The 19610-nt window shown below is 38.6% G+C and overlaps 1 protein-coding gene and 1 long non-coding RNA gene across 4 annotated transcripts in view; one reads left to right on the top strand and one right to left on the bottom strand.

Annotated features, from left to right (window-relative positions):
- syk (spleen tyrosine kinase) overlaps window positions 1-19610 on the bottom strand; it is a 55907-nt gene that overhangs the window by 30122 nt on the left and 6175 nt on the right. For 2 of the 3 annotated variants that reach the window (XM_031282184.2, XM_031282202.2), the window contains exons 1-2: window positions 4605-4712; window positions 4427-4513 (exon numbers count right to left, since the gene is read on the bottom strand). The gene's annotated coding sequence lies outside the window, so the exon portion shown is untranslated. Of the gene's footprint in view, window positions 1-4426; window positions 4554-4604; window positions 4713-19610 lie in introns of those variants that run through there. The other variant, XM_031282192.2, reaches the window with a different exon arrangement.
- Window positions 1861-18441, top strand: LOC118493116. The gene is made up of 3 exons (XR_004895078.1): window positions 1861-2032; window positions 2827-2831; window positions 18420-18441. It is a non-coding gene; the product is annotated as an uncharacterized LOC118493116 (long non-coding RNA).

The raw sequence follows: 19610 nt of genomic DNA, 5'->3' as shown, positions 1-19610 counted from the left end.
CCAATCGTAGCACAAGACGCCTGGCCAGTAGCGCAAATGCTATTGAAGGCGAGTGTTCTCCTAGAACTGCAGTGGGTTCCATAATAATGCGGTATGGAAACCTCAGCCTGTCAAAAACAATAGTGTTGTCAAAGTGGCAGTGAAATTAGTATATAAGTCAGGTCCAGTTTTTTGACTTTTTAAGATTATTTTTTGTGCTTTTGTGGCCATTAGTTGATAGGACAGTGTGAAGATAATAAAAGGGGAGAGAGAGGGGGGGATGACATGCAGACTCACATACTGGGTGAGCTAGAGGTCGCCCCAGTTTCTTTTACATTTAAAGTGAGATCTAAAGAAGGCTGAGGTTGTTGGTTCAGGGAGTTTGACTCCCTGCCATCCCTTCAGGGCTCCAGATAAATCCTCCTGGGTTGGTGCTGCCATAGGCCTTTACCCTTGTATGTCCAAAACTGCTGTTTTTCAGGAATTGAAAGAGGCTCATTTAAAAACATTTGATTGAGCTATTTACCTTGGACAAAGTCAGATGAAATCGCCTCGTCACTGTTTAAATGTTCGTAAAATCCACAGACAGACGCAAAGGGCGACCACTAGCATTGATTTATGACAATAAATTTAAATGACGTAATATGGAGATACAAGGTTTCTGCCTGATGTTATGTTAATGCATTATACATTATATTTCTATCATGTTGCTATATTAATACAGACCACACTGAGTATCATTACTGAATCACATTAAATATTATTCTCCTGGGGCGCCTGGGTAGCTCACCTGGTTGAGCGTGCGCCCCACGTGCAGAGGCTTAGTCCTTGTTTCAGAAGCCGTGGATTCGGTTCTGACCTGCAGCCCTTTGCTGCATGTCATCCCCCTCTCTCTCCTACTTTCCTGACTATATCTGTCCTATCAATAAAGGCAATAAAAGCCTAAATATATATCTATATATATATAGATATATATATATATATATATATATATATATATATTTATATTTTTATTATATTTATATATTATTATATATATATATATATATATATATATATATATATATGTGTGTGTGTATATATGTATGTCTATATATATATATAGATAGTAGTACAGCTAATATGTATTTACAATCAAACTAGTGGCTCCTGTGATACATAAGATATTTAGTTATACATCACATTAAAATACTGGCGGTGGATAGTTTTAACTACTTTTTTTTAGAGTAGATTAGATTCAACGTTATCGTCATTGTGCAGAGTACAAGTACAAAGACAACGAAATGCAGTTTGCGTCCAACCAGAAGTGCAAAAAAAGCAGAAAAGTGCAATGTGAAATACAAGTATAGACAGGTGGTGCATAGACAGGACAAGAAATATATTGCAGTGTAGACTGTAGTGTACAGTTGGTTTACAGAAGGTGGTTTAGAGTAATATAAATTAAATATAAATATGTGTAGTGTATTAGCAGTTATCTTATAAGAGCAGCATAAATATGGCTATGTAATTTGAACAATGTATGAACAACATGTACAGATATGTGCAATGTAGTAGCAGTGACATTATACTAGTAGTAAGAATAATATAGATATATACAGTGTATTATTATAAGAAAAACAGAATAAATATGGATATTCAGTATGAACCATATAGACAGATATGTGCCAGTGCTCGAATTACGTGGGAGCCAGAGGGAGCCGAGCTCCCATAGAGTGACGACTGGCTCCCATGAAAGCAACAAAGTCAAAAATCTGAGGGGGTCTCTCACATCTGAAGGTGTCTGCCATATGTGACATTGTAATTTAATCTTAAACAACGCTCATTATCCATCCCTGTGCAGTCTCTTACCATTAAAGACGGTAAATTAAAATATAAAATATAGGCTACTACGGGACGTAGACCTGAGCCTACCCTACGCTCATGAACGCAGCATGACTGCACTTCATCACCACACCACTAGGCTATGTGAGCAAACTGCATAGGCTACGATCGATTTGACAGCACTCGCAAGTCCGAAGAAGTCACCTTGCTTTTAGCTTAATGTGCTTTTGAGGTAAATACCACCAATACATCTTAAATATAAATACATCTTTAGCTATCCTCTGCCATTCAGAGCTCCCGAAAAGTTCCCAGATATTTTGAAACACCTGTCAGCAATACAATGCAATCTCTGATGGCGGAATATTCAGTGAATATTCAAGCTTATAGGCTTCCCGACAACATCGCAGTGCAAATTCCAAAATTGTTTGTCTATTTATTTCCACGGTTCAACACACGAGACGACTGAACACCCAGGTGTTGTTATCACTACGTGTACATTATAAGACTAGAACATAGTTTGGCTGTACAATGGCTTTATTCATTTCTGCCAGTTAGTGCATGTTCCCTGTGTAGAAGCTAAAGACTACATGTATTATTGGGTCTGACACTGAGGAGATCTGAGACGGTGGTCCGTTTCAATGAGTTACGTTTGATTTCATTGTGAAATTGAGAATGACACTCAGACTAAATCGTTTAGTCTATTTCTTTGTATTGCGAAATTTAAATGAAATATGGAGTATTACAATCAATAATATGTTGAAATTAATTAAAAGGAATCCTCTCTCTGTCTGTTGTGTGCGTGTGTCAAGTTATAGCCTAGGCCTACCGTGCACATATACTGCGCAAAAGCGCCACTCGCGCCTAGGCTATTTAATTGTGTAGCCTTGTTAGGCTATGTGCGGGGTGTGCCAACTTTTTTTTTACGAGATAGAGAGACCCCCTTAAAGACAAAAAGATAATTCGAGCACTGATATGTACAGTATGTACAGCTATGTGCAGTGTGGTAATAGTACCATTGTAGTGCAGAAACAGTAACATTAAAAGAGTAGTAAGAATAAGTGTGTGTGCAGGATGAATAGTATGAATAGTATGAAGAGCAGTAGACTTTATATACAGTTGGGTATTAATTCAGTGTTTCCTAACCTCAAGGTTGGGCCCCCAACTGAACAACTTCACATGACTGAAGGGTCACAACAGGGAGTCTTGAGATGGTTCATGTGGTTGCAAAGAAGCAAAGACAAAGTTGTGCTGCACATACCAACATGCAACTTCTTGGTTTTGTGACCCTTTGGTCTCACACAGTTATTAAAATGAAACCATCAGATAAGAGGGGAACCGCTTACAGACATCTCAATGTGACGAGCGTAGAGTTGATTTGTTTATGAGGGGGTTACCTCTCTGGTTAGAAGCTTCTCGTGGGTTTTTAATGTTGTGTGTATTTTTAATCTGCAAAATAATGACAGCTGTCAAAATGTTTTTGAGGCGTAACAAGTACAATATTTCTCTCGGGATCTGCAGTGAAGCCATATTAAGTATAACCGAAATACTAAAGTAAAGTTCCTAAAATTGGACTTACATACAGTACTCCATTACTTTCTACCACTGATAAAGACATGGACCAACTGTATTTTTACTCGTGAAAATAAAAGTGCCTTCTGGTCCACACCCAACATGTTACAAGTCTGTTTCCATTTCATATGTAAAAAAAACTCTATCAGTGGGGTAGGTTGATAAAAGGGCAACGTTAGGGCATTTCATTTGTCTCGGAAACACATGAAATGTTTTTATGCTGTTATATGCTTTATTCATTTCAAGATAATAATTAATTTTCTGAAATAAGGGCAACTGGGGACAAGAGGAATGATCTAACCCCCTTTGGCAGATTTCTTTCTTGTTTAATCAAAAAAAAATGAGCAAAGTGAGCGATGAAATAACTTGGTAAGACATGAAAACCCCAGCAAGAAAAGGAACTGTAATTCTTGGAAAAAAAAAAAAAACATTGAACATTTTGAAATAAGGAAGCAAAAAGTCAAAAAGTCTACCTAAACCAACAAAAAAGATGAAAGATAAATACTGATGTTAAGAGCTGGAACAATTCCAGATGTTGCTGTACAATTAATTGTCTCAGAAATAATTGTGATTAACAATATAATTGTCTCTTACAGTCAAACTTAAAAATATTTAGTTATTTATTTATTACTTTTTTAAACAAATTAAAGTTTTGAATGAATTCCAGATAACATATTTTAATTATATATCACTGTCATGTGACCCTGATAATATAATAACACAAATACACAGCCTATGAAGTAAACCTATTATCATAAAACATGTTTTCTAACTGTCCCCCCCCCATCATTTTTGTTTCTATGAACGTGTATAGGCTCAAGTGCCAACAACTAACAACTGAAATAATAATAAAAATATATAGTCTGACCAATAATCACTTATATAATTACAATTTGTCATATCTAAACAAAATCAATGATTACTAGTCATACGCCTTAAGACCTTAGCTCATGTTAGCAATTCATTGCTGTTAAACAAAGAAACGGTAATAATGGAGAAGAAAAAAAAGACAATTAGACAATGATGTGATAATTCTTACAGGTCTAAGTGAGCTTACTGTATACGATGTGGTGAAGTAGTCCCGAGTGCGGCTCCTCCTCTGGCTCGGTTCTCTCAGTCCTTCAGCATACCGGCTGCCAGCAGTCTGAACATGTCCAACACATCATGTTAAATTCAGCCAGCTCCTTAAAAAACAAGAAATATGCCGTCAAAACCACATGAAAAGCGTCACTCACTCGCACTGTGCTCCCCAGCCGGACTACGGCCTATACTGTGTACTGATCATATATGTAGTGAGGTGACAGAGCACTGAAGCTTCCTCATTTCAACAACTTCCTTGACAATTTAATTCTTTTACTTCCTTTTTTTTTTTATCCGAACACTGACCAACACCGCCTGCTGTGCGCAGGAAATGATGTGACAACTGCAATGACACCAGTGACAGCGCAATACAAAAAATATAAACATATAATGAAATACCTTAAAGATCACTTAGATGTGTTTTATTTATTTTTTTATATATATATATATTTTTATTGGACCTTGATATTCATTTATGTTTAGTTTGTTGGCTTTTTGTGCCTTAAAGCCCCTGCCTTGATATACAACATATAGGGGGATTGTTCCATAGAACTTGTATTATTAACTACAGTTGATTATAATTAACTGTTTTTCATCATTCCACGTTTGTTTTTGTAGCGTAGTGTAAATGTAAGTATTATTCAATGTGTTGAGTCATGTTTCATGTACTGTATGTTTTTAAATGTGCTGAGTCATGTTTCATGTATGTTTTTAGATGTGGACCCCAGGAAGAGTAGCTGTGTTTATGGGCATAGCTAATCCCAGTGACAATTGACCTACTAAACCCCCCCCCCGGACAATTTTCACTACCCTACCCCATCCCATACTGTTCTATTTATTTTAGGGCTGTCAATCGATTAAAACATTTTATCGAATTAATTACATACTCTGTGATTAATTGATCTAAATTAATCGCATACATAATTAACGGTGCCTGAACCGATACTTTTTAATTAAAAAAAAGAAAGGTACTAAACAACAGTTGGCGACTTTATTGCTAAGGCCATATAGTCAAAATTAAATGATTTAATAATAATGTATAACAATAACAATAACTTATTTCACTAGTAAATTGCTGTTGAACGACAAAAACAACCACCAGATGGGAAAAGGACATTTACAATAACTTCAAATGCACCACGAGGCTGTAGTTTACCAGTTTCATTGAACGCAACGTTTGTGTTTTTCCGACGTAGGCGGCTGCATATTGTTACACCCTGGTGTTGAATCCTCTACAGTAAGACACAGTTAAACTTTTTTACTTTTTTAATCCAGCTACTAGCTAGCGGTAGGCTAACGTTAGCTGCTGTTGAGTATAGTGTTAACTAGCTAGCGGTAGGCTAACGTTAGCTGCTGTCGAGTATAGTATTAACTAGCTAGCGGTAGGCTAACGTTAGCTGCTGTCGAGTATAGTGTTAACTAGCTAGCGGTAGGCTAACGTTAGCTGCTGTCGAGTATAGTGTTAACTAGCTAGCGGTAGGCTAACGTTAGCTGCTGTCGAGTATAGTGTTAACTAGCTAGCGGTAGGCTAACGTTAGCTGCTGTCGAGTATAGTGTTAACTAGCTAGCGGTAGGCTAACGTTAGCTGCTGTCGAGTATAGTGTTAACTAGCTAGCGGTAGGCTAACGTTAGCTGCTGTTGAGTATAGCGTTAACTAGCGTCACGTGCAGCGGTGTTTGTGTTTCCTGTATCGTCTGTTTCAGAGCATCAGAGAGAAGAGCAGACATATCAGTGGCACCAGATTTCGGTAGCCAGGGTTGGCAGGAAGAAGATTTTTACAAGTAAATGTTCCAGTTAATGATCCAGGCAGCACATTCTCGTCTCCCTCCTTCATTTTACAGTCCAATGGTGGCTAGAACGGCTCCGGGTCAAACGTCAATGTGGAATGGATTAATCGGCGTTATTTTTTTAACGCGTTATTTTTTCTCAGATTAATTAATTGAAATGAACGCGTTATTTTGACAGCCCTAATTTATTTATTTACAAATGTACATACTGTAATTACACCTATACATAACCATATTCTACTGCTCTTCATACTATTCATCCTGCACGTACACTTATTCTTACTACTCTTATGTTACCACACTGCACATAGCTGTACATACTGTACATATCTGTCTATATGGTTCATTCAGTATATCCATATTTATTCTGTTTTTCTTATATATTCTGCTAATACACTGCATATATCTATATTATTCTTATTACTATTATAATGTCACTGCTACTACATTGCACATATCTGTACATGTTGTTCATACATTGTTCATATTACATAGCCATATTTATTCTGCTCTTATAACACTGCAATATATTTCTTGTCCTGTCTATGCACCACCTGTCTATACTTGTATTTCACATTGCACTTTTCTGCTTTTTTGCACTTCTGGTTAGACGCTAACTGCATTTCGTTGTCTTTGTACTTGTACTCTGCACAATGACAATAAAGTTGAATCTAATCTAATCTAATGGGGATCCTATAATAAACTCAATAAACTAAACTACTCCGCAACGCAACACAACACAATATACCACACACATCACATACCAGCAGTCCGAAGGTAACAAAAAAACTAGCAAAGCACAATACATGAAAAATTAAGAATAGGCAATAAAAACATTAAAAGAATGTTATGTAAAAAATGTATATATGCACGTATGTATAAATAAATGAATAAATAAACAGATCAGGTATTCATGAGTTTATGAGTCTGATGGATGTAGGTACCGAACTCAACATGGCTCTCTTAGTCCTGAATGTGGACATGGAGGTATGGTGTCTCTGTGTTGCTCTTCTTTCACTGCTAAGTGTTTTCTCTACCCAGGAGACGGCTGTAATAACACAGTGTTAATATGCTCTATTACAAGTCAAAGTCATGCATTTAAAATCTTATGTAAAAGTATTATCAGCACAATGTAAAAAAGCATCTTATCATGCAGAATGGCCCCATTCAGTGTGTTCATATTCATAGTGTTATTTTGCATATTTGATTATATTGCTGATTATTATTCTTACTGATGCGTTCATAAGCAGCATCGCTATGGTCAAGGTGGGGCTAATTTTAACTACTTTGTATATTGTTCGGGGGTTTACTGTAAGCTGCACACATCCTATGGTGTGTGTGTGTGTGTGTGTGTGTGTGTGTGTGTGTGTGTGTGTGTGTGTGTGTGTGTGTGTGTTAGCACTGAGCGGTGTAAGTGGGGACAGTTTGTCAGTCGTGTGTCATAAGCAGAACGTGTTTACCAATCAGGAAGTGCCAGCTGGCTTTGGTGTGTTTTACACAACATGCTGTCAATAAAACACACACACACACACACACACACACACACACCACCCCAGCCTGCTGCTGATTGGTAGTGATGTGCTAGAATTTCCTTTCAATTAAATTAAATTGAGAAACTCTATTTTAAAAGGGGATTTCCTAATGTAAATGTGTGTGCAGGCTGGGGCAGTGTGTGTGTGTGTGTGCGTGTGTGTGTGTGTGTATGTGTGTGTATTTTACTGACAGCATGTTGTGAATTATGGGTTAGTGTTGGGTTAGGGGCTACACAATTATGTCGAAACGCATCCACACAAATATAGAAAAAAAAAAGTGTTTGGGTGGACCTGCTATCAGCAACATTTTACAAATTTGCATCATAAGTGAGAACCAACACATCCTGTCTTGCATACTTCTTCTTGCGTGCCTTTTTTTACTCGCCTGTAACTCAAAAACCATTAATGCTATATTTACCTCTCCTATGTAAATTTGTGCAGTCTCCTGCAAAAAAGTAAATTCTAAAGTTGCATTTATTTGCCCATTTAATGAGTTTTTAAAGCCACACATCTACCAACAATATTGATAAGTCAGATTCTAAAAAGAATTCTGTGGATTCAAAATATTTAAACTTAGAAAATAGCATTTGCACATTCTGCACTCAAGCAATTCAGCCTCTTTTTTCTGTTCTTATGCAACAGTTATTTTGTATGTATATATTTGTTTTCTGTATTTCATTTGAATGTTTAATATCTTTGTTTGTTTATGTTTGCACCATTCACCAAGACAAATTCCATGTATGTGTACTTATTGTGGCAATAAACCTTTTTCTGATTCTGATTCTAAACAATAAAATAGAACTTTATGAAAGTAGAACTAAGGGATGTAATAAAGAGGAAAACGATATTATATTTACAAAGAATATATATACATACACAAAATATATATATGTGTGTAATGTCACTGTAATATGAGTGTCTTAAAGCTATAGTGTGTAGTTTCTGTCTCCCCCATGAGGAATTCTAAGTAATGACAACAACACTGTCGGCGCGTCCACATGATACAAGCCTTCCGTGATTGCGCATCCACCCCAACCCCAAATTTTCAATCGCGATTACGATATTGGCTCCTAACGATCACAAAAACAGTGTAATCGAGAAAAACGTCAATTTTGCACATTACGTTGTGCAAGTGAACTCTTATTTTGTCTTGTGGTCTGACTGAGAGAAAAAAGTTCAAATGGGAAAAAGTATGAAGTGAAATGACACAGTACAAGGTGCTTTCACCGTTAACACAAGTTTTTTAACTTCAGTAAATCTTTCCATAATGAGTCAATGAGGAATCGTGTTAAGTAATCCAGCCCTATATTACATTATAAACACAATCCCATATACAATGGCTGAGATATTATATTTATATCTCAGCTATAGGCCTATGTCACACTTTCTGCTTCCGGAACGCGGAGTAGGGAATTAGAACTGTCTTTCTCCATAAGGATTATGTTTATCAGCCATAATGTCTAAACCATCCCATAATATCTAAACCATCCCATAATATCTAAATCATCCGAGGTAGACTGACCCCGAGCTACGTGGTTGTGTAACGAAGGTTTCTGCTCCTGTACAAGCTAGAAGTCTGTATGAAATCAACCGTGTTTTAAGAAAAACATGTTTTATCCACAATTTTATGGAGAAAAACTACACCACCCACAATCCTAAGTGTAACAGCAACGTCTCTGATTGGTCCAAATCGCTGTTACCATAGAAACGTTTACCGTACCCACGAAACCGCGAACGGCTAGAGTGAGCTTCTACCGTTGAAGTCTCTGATAGTTTCTCTACACGGTCTTGTAACTTTTGCCTTTTTTGCCCTTTTCAAAATGTTTTTTACTTTGAGAGTGTTCATTTACAATCCCAACCACGTGGTCAGAGGTGACTTCAGGCAGGTAGCGGAGAGACTTGGTCCAGCAGGATCTATCGGGCTCCGCCATTGTAAAAAGCTAACTGGAAGAGCCGTATCCCCACTCAGAGACATTCTTCCGGTCTTCAATTGTTGCGTGACATAGGCTTATTGTATACAGTGCAAACACCATTCCGATCTCAAAATCTTCTATATTACACACTGTTCAACTATGAATACTGCTACATACCTGAATGTTTCAAAGTAGTGCTGTCAAACGATTAAAATATTTAATCGCGATTAATCGCATTAATGCCATAGTTAACTCGCAATTAATCGCACATTTTTATCTATTCTAAATATTCTAAATTTCCTTTTGTCCAATTATTTTTTCTCATTTTAATGCTCTTATTAACATGGAAAAGTGGATCGGACTGGCTTTGATGAGGGGGTGGAGAATTGGCATCAGCTGTGTGCTTGGCCATCAGCTGTGTGCTTGGCCATCAGCTGTGTGCTTGGCCATCAGCTGTGTACTTGGCCATCAGCTGTGTGCTTGGCCATCAGCTGTGTACTTGGCCATCAGCTGTGTGCTTGGCCATCAGCTGTGTACTTGGCCATCAGCTGTGTGCTTGGCCATCAGCTGTGTACTTGGCCATCAGCTGTGTTCTTGGCCATCAGCTGTGTACTTGGCCATCAGCTGTGTTCTTGGCCATCAGCTGTATACTTGGACATCAGCTGTGTACTTGGCCATCAGCTGTGTACTTGGCCATCAGCTGTGTGCTTGGCCATCAAGTGGTATTTCAGACCGACGTGCTGCGATGATAGCTCAGTTCACAACGACAAAACACACAGATCACTTTGGTCTTGTCAATGGAACCATTTGGCAACTTTTAAAAAAAAGTAAACTTTCCATTCAGAATCTTATTGGCATCCATTTCAGCGTCTCGCGCTCGCCATCCACTCAAAACGTAACGTTAGCCTACTACTCTTTGGCCGGCTCGCAAGCCCAAACAAGTGTGTGCGCCGTGCCTGTTGTTTTGTTTCCGGTCTAGCTAGATCTGTTGTGGTGATGTAGTTTTTCTAACGTTACTACAACAGCATGTAAAAAAAACTACAAAGTTTGCTAGGCCAAAAATAACGTTAATCTCGCGATAAAAAAATTGACGCTGTTAAAATGGGTTTGCGTTAACGCCGTTAATAACGCGTTTAACTGACAGAACTACTTCAAAGCCTAATGCAGAAGCATTCACTCCCATTCCATCTACAACTAAGCCAATACATAAGGATCGCAATGACTTTTCTTATGATTATGAAGTCATTAAGTAACATCAATCTGCACCAATGTGCACAGCAATCACACACATTTTCTCCAGAAAATGCTTCTCTAGTTTTCAACTGCTTTTTCTGATTATTATTTTTTACCTGACAGTAAAACACATGAATACGTGAAAAACAACTATGTTTTAGTCTCTCATCATCTCTAAAATTGTATTTTAAGCAAATAATAAATGAACAAAAAGTAAATAAACAGTAAACTCTTTGAGGCAAGTATGATATTTTTTTCTGCAGCGGCAGTAATGTGCATCACAGTGTCAGAGTCAAAGTGAAAAGCCAAACAGCAGAGCTAATGCAGTGGGGAGGAGATTGTGCAACACGGTGACATTTCAGGCTAAACAGGCTGCGTACAGACTGCAGTTCATCTTCGAGGTGAGGGGCCTCAGATTTGTTTGGAGTCGATGCACTGAGGAATGGAAAGTGTCGCCATATGATGTCTACGTTACACTTTGTGGTCTTCGCATTGCTCACATCTCTTCCCACAGGAGGAAGTGAGCTGCCTTCACTTCCTCAGCTGTTCTTACTTCAGATGAAATGTGGCCTCATGTCTCAATTCATTTTTAAAGAGCCCCTATTATACTCCTTTTCAAGTATCATATTTGTACTCTTGAGGTCTCCTAGAATAGGTTTACATGCGTTGAAAATATATTATATTAACATGTTATGTTTCTCATACTGCCCATTGCTGCAGCTTCTGAATCACTGGAGCTGTGTTGGAAACCGTTCCCTCATTCCCTCACTCGCTATTCCCTATATAGTGTTGACTAAATAGTGAACTATATAGGGAACGACCAAACGAGATTTCAGACACACTGAAAGTATCGTTGCAGATGAGCCGGTTAATGTGTGACAGAGGCGGGCACACCCAGCATCATGTAAACAAACCATATATACATATATATTTCCTTTTCAGTTCCTGCGGGTGCTTCTTCTTCTCCTCCGGGAAAACTCGACCGCGTTGCATTGTGGGATACAGGAGTAAAATGTAGGCTACATTGTATGTACATTTAAACTAGCAGTGCATTGTGGGTATTTTATAGTGGACTATATAGTGAATGAAATTAACCGCGGAGAATTCGCACCACTTCAAAATGACGAACACACTATACAGGGAACTATTTCTGTGATAGGGAACAGTTTCTAACACAGCTTTTGTCTAAGCTCTTGTCCGCCTTCCTGAAAAGCTCAGTCTGCTCTGATTGGTCAGCTGGCCCACTCTGTTGTGATTGGTCAACCTAATTCAAACAAGCCACTGGGCAGGCTGTGCTTGCTCAGTCAGCACCTATGGGCAGCACATATGAAAAACTGGGCTTGCTTTCTCAATCAGTGACATCACTAATGGAGGAATTTCAATCAGGAATGTGGTCGAGGCGTTTTTAGGCACTTGAGAAAAAGTGTCTGTGGGAGAGAAAGCATATGGAGTGAAATGTGTTTTTAACTTTTTATGCATCTATTGCATACACAAAAAAACTATAAAACACACTAAAAGACGGAAAAATCCAAAAAAGCATATTAGGGGCTCTTTAAGTGTCACACTTACTTATTTAGAACTAGCAACTACGACAAGTCTGTGACATGCGATGACTTTGATGATCACATGATGAGCTCACTAAATGCACCTGGACTAGTTTTACTTTTAGCCAAAAAATTGAAGGGATGGCTTTTTTAAGATGCGATTTGATCACACTTCCCATCAGAATTTCATAACCAAAAATGACACTACTGGAAGATGACTCATAACCTTAACTTTACATATGGCTCCACCTGCTGGAACAACAACAGCACTTTCGTAAACCAATAGGAAAACTTCCTTCAATCAATCAACCTGGAGTGAGGAACACGTTATTGGTGTTTTGATGGATAATTCCCCCCCCCCTCCCCTCCCCCCCCCCACACACACACACACACACACACACACACACACACACACACACACACACACACACACACACACACACGGCGGCCTCTCATTTCTGTTCCTTTTACTGACACACATCAATGATGCAGAGCCATGTTAGCACTTGCACCCCTTCTTTTCCTGCTAGGAGTCAAAATGCCTGCTGTGAAAAATAATATAAAATATGGACATTGCCCATTCATCGTGAAATATTTGAAATGGATTCAACAAATGTAAGCATGTGTTGAGGTCTTCAAACGATGTCTGTGTTCATGTATATAGGTCTTCCAAGTTGCAGTTCTCCTTTTGCTTCTGTTGGGTTCCTGTTTTTCCTGCACGGCTGTGTGCCTTAAAGACATTTCCTTGTTTTTTCAGATAGACATTTTTATGCTGCATACTTAAATTGTTGTTCCACGTTTAATGTTGTTTCTGAAAAAAAAAACAGAAAACTTACAAGAAAACTTGTCAACTCAATTTCAAAGCCATTGTGTTAATCTAACTTGTTACTGTAACTTGGTTTGAAAAAAAATGTATTTGTGTGTTACCAGTTAATTACTTTAAGTCAATTGGCAATTCCCTATTTAGTCCTTTCACTTTTACAGAAACCAAGGCTGTGCTAGTATTTTATTCTCCACCCCTTGACTTTAAAGGGTAACTTCTGTTTTTTTCAACCCTATGTTCCTATGTTTTAGTGTCTAAGTGACTGATGGGAACAACAGTCTTTGACATTGGTCCAGTATTAAGAGAGATCTCTGCAGTCAGCAGCAGAGAAACAAGCTACAATGTAAGTTAATAGGGCAATTGTGCAGCTTGTATTTACCTTCACAAAAGTGCTCGTTTTGCCGCTGACAGACTCAGATTAATATTCTAAGTGTCTGACAACATTATGGAAAGGATTTCTAAGGAGGTCGACCTTTCTGTTAAAGAGTAAGATCCTTTTTCAAACAGGGGAGGCCTCCAAATTATTGTTTTTGAAAAAACTTTAAAAAATGAAAAAGTCTTAACATGAATCCAATATATTAGCAAATATAAATCCCCACTGCTTACTGGCCTATAGTCAAGGTAGTCACTAAGGCCATCCACAGATGCATTAATCCTAAGGATTCACTGTGACACATGTATGTTCAACATTAAAACATGATTTATAAAACCATGCCAACAATTAGTAGGCTATTTTAAGAGCTTAGTATTCTTTGCAAAAAGGTAAGTATAAAGGCTTTATGCCGCCCTCCACGTTATTGTTGGCCTAGTTTAATATGCAACTTCATTTTATACAATATAATTAGTAGGGGGTCCCTGCTCCGTCTTTCTCTCAGTTAAGTGGTCCTTGGCTTAAAAAAACGTTGAAGACCCCTGCCCTAAACCCACCAGACTCCATGTAAATAAACAGTAATATAAGCATCGTAAAACACACTTCATTCAAAGTGGACAGAAACAAAATAAATCTATGAAAAGCCATTTTGGGTCGTCTTTCCACTTTTCCAACCATCACAACTCTAGTTTTGGTTGAAATAAACACATAGTTTACAGATTTGGCTCTATACACGCTAAAAGTATTGCTTTTTTAAATGGAGTCTGGTTGGTTTAGAGCTAGTGACTTCAGAGCGGTTTCTGGTTAAACAGAAAGGTCTTAAAGAGGTTTTACAAAGGTCTATCTCTGTAGGAATCCTTTCCATAATGTTGTCAGACACTTATATAATAATAATAATATATATAATAATAATAATAATCTGAGTCTGTCAGTGGCAAAAGAGCACTTTTTTGAACGTATATCCAAGCTGCACAATCGTCCTATTAACTTACATTGTAGCTTGTTTCTCTGCTGCTGACTGCAGAGATCTCTCTTAATACTGGACCAATGTCAAAGATTGTTGTTCCCATCAGTCACTTAGACACAAAACATAGGAACATAGGGTCCAGGTTGAAATAAACAGTAGTTACCCTTTAACACTTTGATTCTCAAACAAAGACTGATGGATGTCGGTGTTTAACCCTGCTGTTGTCCGTTTTTAAAGTTTCTATATCAGACATTTGGGTTTCTTTCAACCAAACTGCCCAACAATAAATGGTTTCAAAACAGTATCCCGGAATCTAAACTTTGATAAAATTCTACCTCTGATCTTAACTATTAGTCAAAATAATTCATAATTTCAGCTTTGTTAACACAAAAATTAGCCAGTGCACACAACCCATTTCCTTGTAAACATAAAAAAATGAACAAGGCGACAATAAGACTGTCAGGCCTGTCAGGGCTTATTAAACATTCCATGAAAAAGAGACTAAAACAAAGAGGGAATCAGTGTGACAAACTTAAAATGGACACATGACAAATTAGATCAGCTTTACTGTTCATAGTTTATTGCACTCACACTGCATTTACAGACAGTTATGGACAATGACTAATTACACTGATGTATGTCGTCAGGCATGTGCAAACGGATCAATAAATACAGGAACTGTCAACAGCATGGCTGATATTAATTATCGTGCATTGCACTGAATGCTCAATTCAAAACTGCTTAATGTGTTTCTCTGATTAAGGCACCATTAACACCTCAAGCTCTTATATGTTGACACATCAATTTATATTCTGCGTGATTTATGTGAGAAAAAAAACTAAATGGCAAAAAGTAGAAAAAACACAAGGGAGTAAAATAAATAAAAGTGTAAAATGATAAAGTCAAATGAATCGAGTAGAACGGACCAGGACAATGTCGTCCAATGCACATGTGAGTACACACACACACACACACACACACACACACACACGCTCTAAAGACAGGGAATACATTTACATTAAGAAATCTTTTAAAATTGAGTTTCAATTGAAAGTAAATTCCAGCATATAACAACCAATCAGCAGCAGTGTGTGTGTGTGTGTGTGTGTGTTACTGACAGCATGTTGCGTTGTTTGCTTGTTTAGTATGGGACTGTGTACTGTACACCGACGGTTTCACTTTTGCAGATTTAACTATTTAAAGTTGTCGCACACATTTTTTCTTCTCTGTTACATTTCTGACCATAATAATACCAGTAATCTCCACTGATATTGCCAGAAATGCATCTCTCAAACCAAATACATAGACTTTTCTAGAAAGCTTAAACATTGATGTGCCAGACCGGGTCCCAGTAACAACACAGCAGCCGTCAGACCAGTCGTTTCCACTCGGTTTCACCCAAAATACAGCCATCCACCAAAATAAATCACAATTTGATATAAAAAAAATAAAAGTTAAAATGTAAATAAAAGAAAACGTTAAAAACATCCAAGCTGTGTACAGTAAGGATGGGACGCTGTTGACCTCAACTGAGGAGGTAATAGGGCGGTGGAAGGAGCACTTTGAGGAACTCCTAAATCCGACTAATACGCCCTCTATGGTAGAGGCAGAGCTGGAGGATGATGGGGGATTGTCATCAATTTCCCTGGTGGAAGTTGCTGAGGTAGTTAAACAACTCCACAGTGGCAAAGCCCCAGGGATTGATGAGATCCGTCCAGAAATGCTTAAAGCTCTGGGTGTGGAGGGGTTGTCTTGGTTGACACGGCTCTTCAACATTGCGTGGAAGTCGGGGACGGTGCCTAAGGAGTGGCAGACCGGGGTGGTGGTTCCCCTTTTCAAAAAGGGGGACCAGAGGGCGTGTGCCAATTACAGGGGTATCACACTTCTCAGCCTCCCCGGTAAAGTCTACTCCAAGGTGCTGGAAAGGAGGGTTCGGTCGATAGTCGAACCTCAGGTTGAAGAGGAACAATGCGGATTCCGTCCTGGTCGTGGAACAACGGACCAGATCTTTACTCTCGCAAGGATCCTGGAGGGAGCCTGGGAGTATGCCCAACCGGTCTACATGTGCTTTGTGGATCTGGAGAAGGCGTATGACCGGGTCTCCCGGGAGATACTGTGGGAGGTGCTGCGGGAGTATGGGGTGAGGGGGTCCCTTCTCAGGGCCATCCAATCTCTGTACGACCAAAGCGAGAGCTGTGTCCGGGTTCTCGGCAGTAAGTCGGACTCGTTTCAGGTGAGAGTCGGCCTCCGCCAGGGCTGCGCTTTGTCACCAATCCTGTTTGTAGTATTTATGGACAGGATATCGAGGCGTAGTCGGGGTGAAGAGGGGTTGCAGTTTGGTGAGCTGGGGATCTCATCGCTGCTTTTTGAAGATGATGTGGTCCTGATGGCATCGTCGGCCTGTGACCTTCAGCACTCACTGGATCGGTTCGCAGCCGAGTGTGAAGCGGCTGGGATGAGGATCAGCACCTCTAAATCTGAGGCCATGGTTCTCAGCAGGAAACCGATGGAGTGCCTTCTCCAGGTAGGGAATGAGTCTTTACCCCAAGTGAAGGAGTTCAAGTACCTTGGGGTCTTGTTTGCGAGTGAGGGGACAATGGAGCGGGAGATTGGTCGGAGAATCGGCGCAGCGGGTGCGGTATTACATTCAATTTATCGCACCGTTGTGACGAAAAGAGAGCTGAGCCAGAAGGCAAAGCCGTTGAAAAGGAGCCAGTTGAGGTGGTTCGGGCATCTGGTAAGGATGCCCCCTGGGCGCCTCCCTAGGGAGGTGTTCCAGGCACGTCCAGCTGCACTGTAAACCCGAATAAGTTACCAGAACTCAAAAAATGTGAGGCAATCAGTTGCCACAATTTTTTTAAGTTGATTAACTTAAAAGTCAAAATTTTCCAGAACTTAAAAGGTTGGATGAATTGCTACATGTACCTTTTGATAACAGTTAAATTAAAAGTGCTCATTTAACTCAACTCAAATATTTGCAGTTAATATGACTTACAGTTTTCTGTTAAGGCAGCTCAATTATTTTCAGTTATTATGACAAACCACAGGAATAAGTTCACAGAACTTTAAAAAAATAAGTACACAACCACACCAGTTTATGTTTACCAAACTCAATGTTTATTAGTTTGTGTTGTCATTGTTTTAAGTACACATTAGTCAAATATGTTGAGTTTGTTTACTTAAAAACATGTGACTCAAAACTTAAAAATTTTGTGGCAACTGATTGCCTCACTTACATTAAGTTTACCTAACTTAATATATCTAAAAGTCATGAAAGTCCGCTTTTGAACAGTTAAATTTAAAATTAAATACAAAAATAAATAAACATTTATAAATTAAAATAAATAGAATAAAAAAATAATTTTAAAATATACTTAAATAAATTGTATATAAATAAATAAATACATTTGAGAGATTTTTAAGAAGAAAAACTTCTAGCCTTCCAAATGTGTTCCTGGTCACTTAAGGAACACACCGACTTATTGGGATTTTAGCTTATTCCCCATATCCCCCAGAGTTAGATAAGTCCATACATACCCTTCTCATCTCCGTGCGTGTCTGACGCACCCACTGCTAGCTGCTGAGAAACAGCCATCTTCTAACCGTATACATACTGACAACTATTCTCAGAAAGGGTGAAGCACTGATACTTCTGCTACTTGGGCAGAGTGATTTGCACCTGAGAAGCCCCGTGGTGAGGAGCAGAGAGTTCGCCTGGAGTTCTGCAAGCAAATCACTCCACCCAAGTAGCAGTGCTTTGCCTTCTGAGAATATAGTTCCCAGTTTGTATACGGTTAGAAGATGGCTGTGTCTCATGTGACCTTGTTATTCGTACACGCTGTGACTATACAAATCACAACATGTAAATAGGAAAATGTTGGCGTTATTTTGTCACTTATTAGGAGCATAGATGGAGCCGGTTACCTCCAGGATCTGTGCTAAGCTAGGCGTGGGTGCATCAGACAGAGTTACGACACGCACGGAGATGAGAAGGGTATGTATGGACTTATCGAACTCTGGGGGATACGGGGAATAAGCCCCAATAAGTAGGCGTGTTGCTTTAAGGCCCTAGGAAATAAATATGTATCACAAATTTCTGATATTGACCAGACAACTAATCAGATAGTCAGGAAAATAATCGGAGTAATCAAAAACAATAATAAATAATACCAAAATGAAATTATTGTTTGCTACAGCTATAAAAGAAAAAAAACACTGCTTTTGGCTTCCTGGTTAATTCCTGAGTAAGGCAACAGGGCAGCAATTTGGGTGAAATTTCAAAAATTCTATAGACTGTTTAAGAACATTTTCACTTAAAACTCTAAAATGTAAATGTTTTACATAACCAGTATCAAATGCACAGTGAAATGTGGGTCATCTTGTGCAGCCCACAATGGTTAAGAAAAACATTAAAACATACAAAACATTAGCGTTACTTTTGCATTATATTAATGAGAACAAAGGCATATTGTGTAGTTTGGGCCTATTGGCTGAACACCTGCAAAGTAGTGCAGTAACTTTTTGAGGCATTATTTAGACAAAAGGAGATAACTTTGAACTAGCCTTTTATAATGCTTTACCCTGCAGCCTTTTTTCAGATGAGTTTCTACATCATTAAGCCATTCTTGAGGGTCTGCAACCTTGGTGGTAGTTTACCACTTTCTAACCTGTTCACATCTTTAATGCAATCAGACAAATGGCAAACATAAAGTGGACTAATTGCAAAATTCACAAAGCTCATTTGAATCATTGAACCTGTTCAATGTTCCACTGGGTCAACCTATGAAATGTGTAAAAATCTATTTACCTGTTCATCATTGATTTTTTTTTAATTTTAGCCAGAGCATCTGCTGTCTTCCCAGTTTTTGATGCCTTCTGTCTGAATAAGGTCATCGGTTGAGGAAGATGGCGGTCAAGCTCAGCATAGCATGTGTTGGGCAGGTTCTGATTTGTAATCCGCTGGAACTCTGCATACAACTGCATAGAAATAAC

This window comes from Sander lucioperca, chromosome 14, assembly GCF_008315115.2.
Source record: "Sander lucioperca isolate FBNREF2018 chromosome 14, SLUC_FBN_1.2, whole genome shotgun sequence".
Classification (NCBI taxonomy): domain Eukaryota; kingdom Metazoa; phylum Chordata; class Actinopteri; order Perciformes; family Percidae; genus Sander; species Sander lucioperca.
The sequence above is the reverse complement of the archived record's forward strand: the minus strand, read 5'-3'. Positions and strand labels throughout refer to the sequence as shown.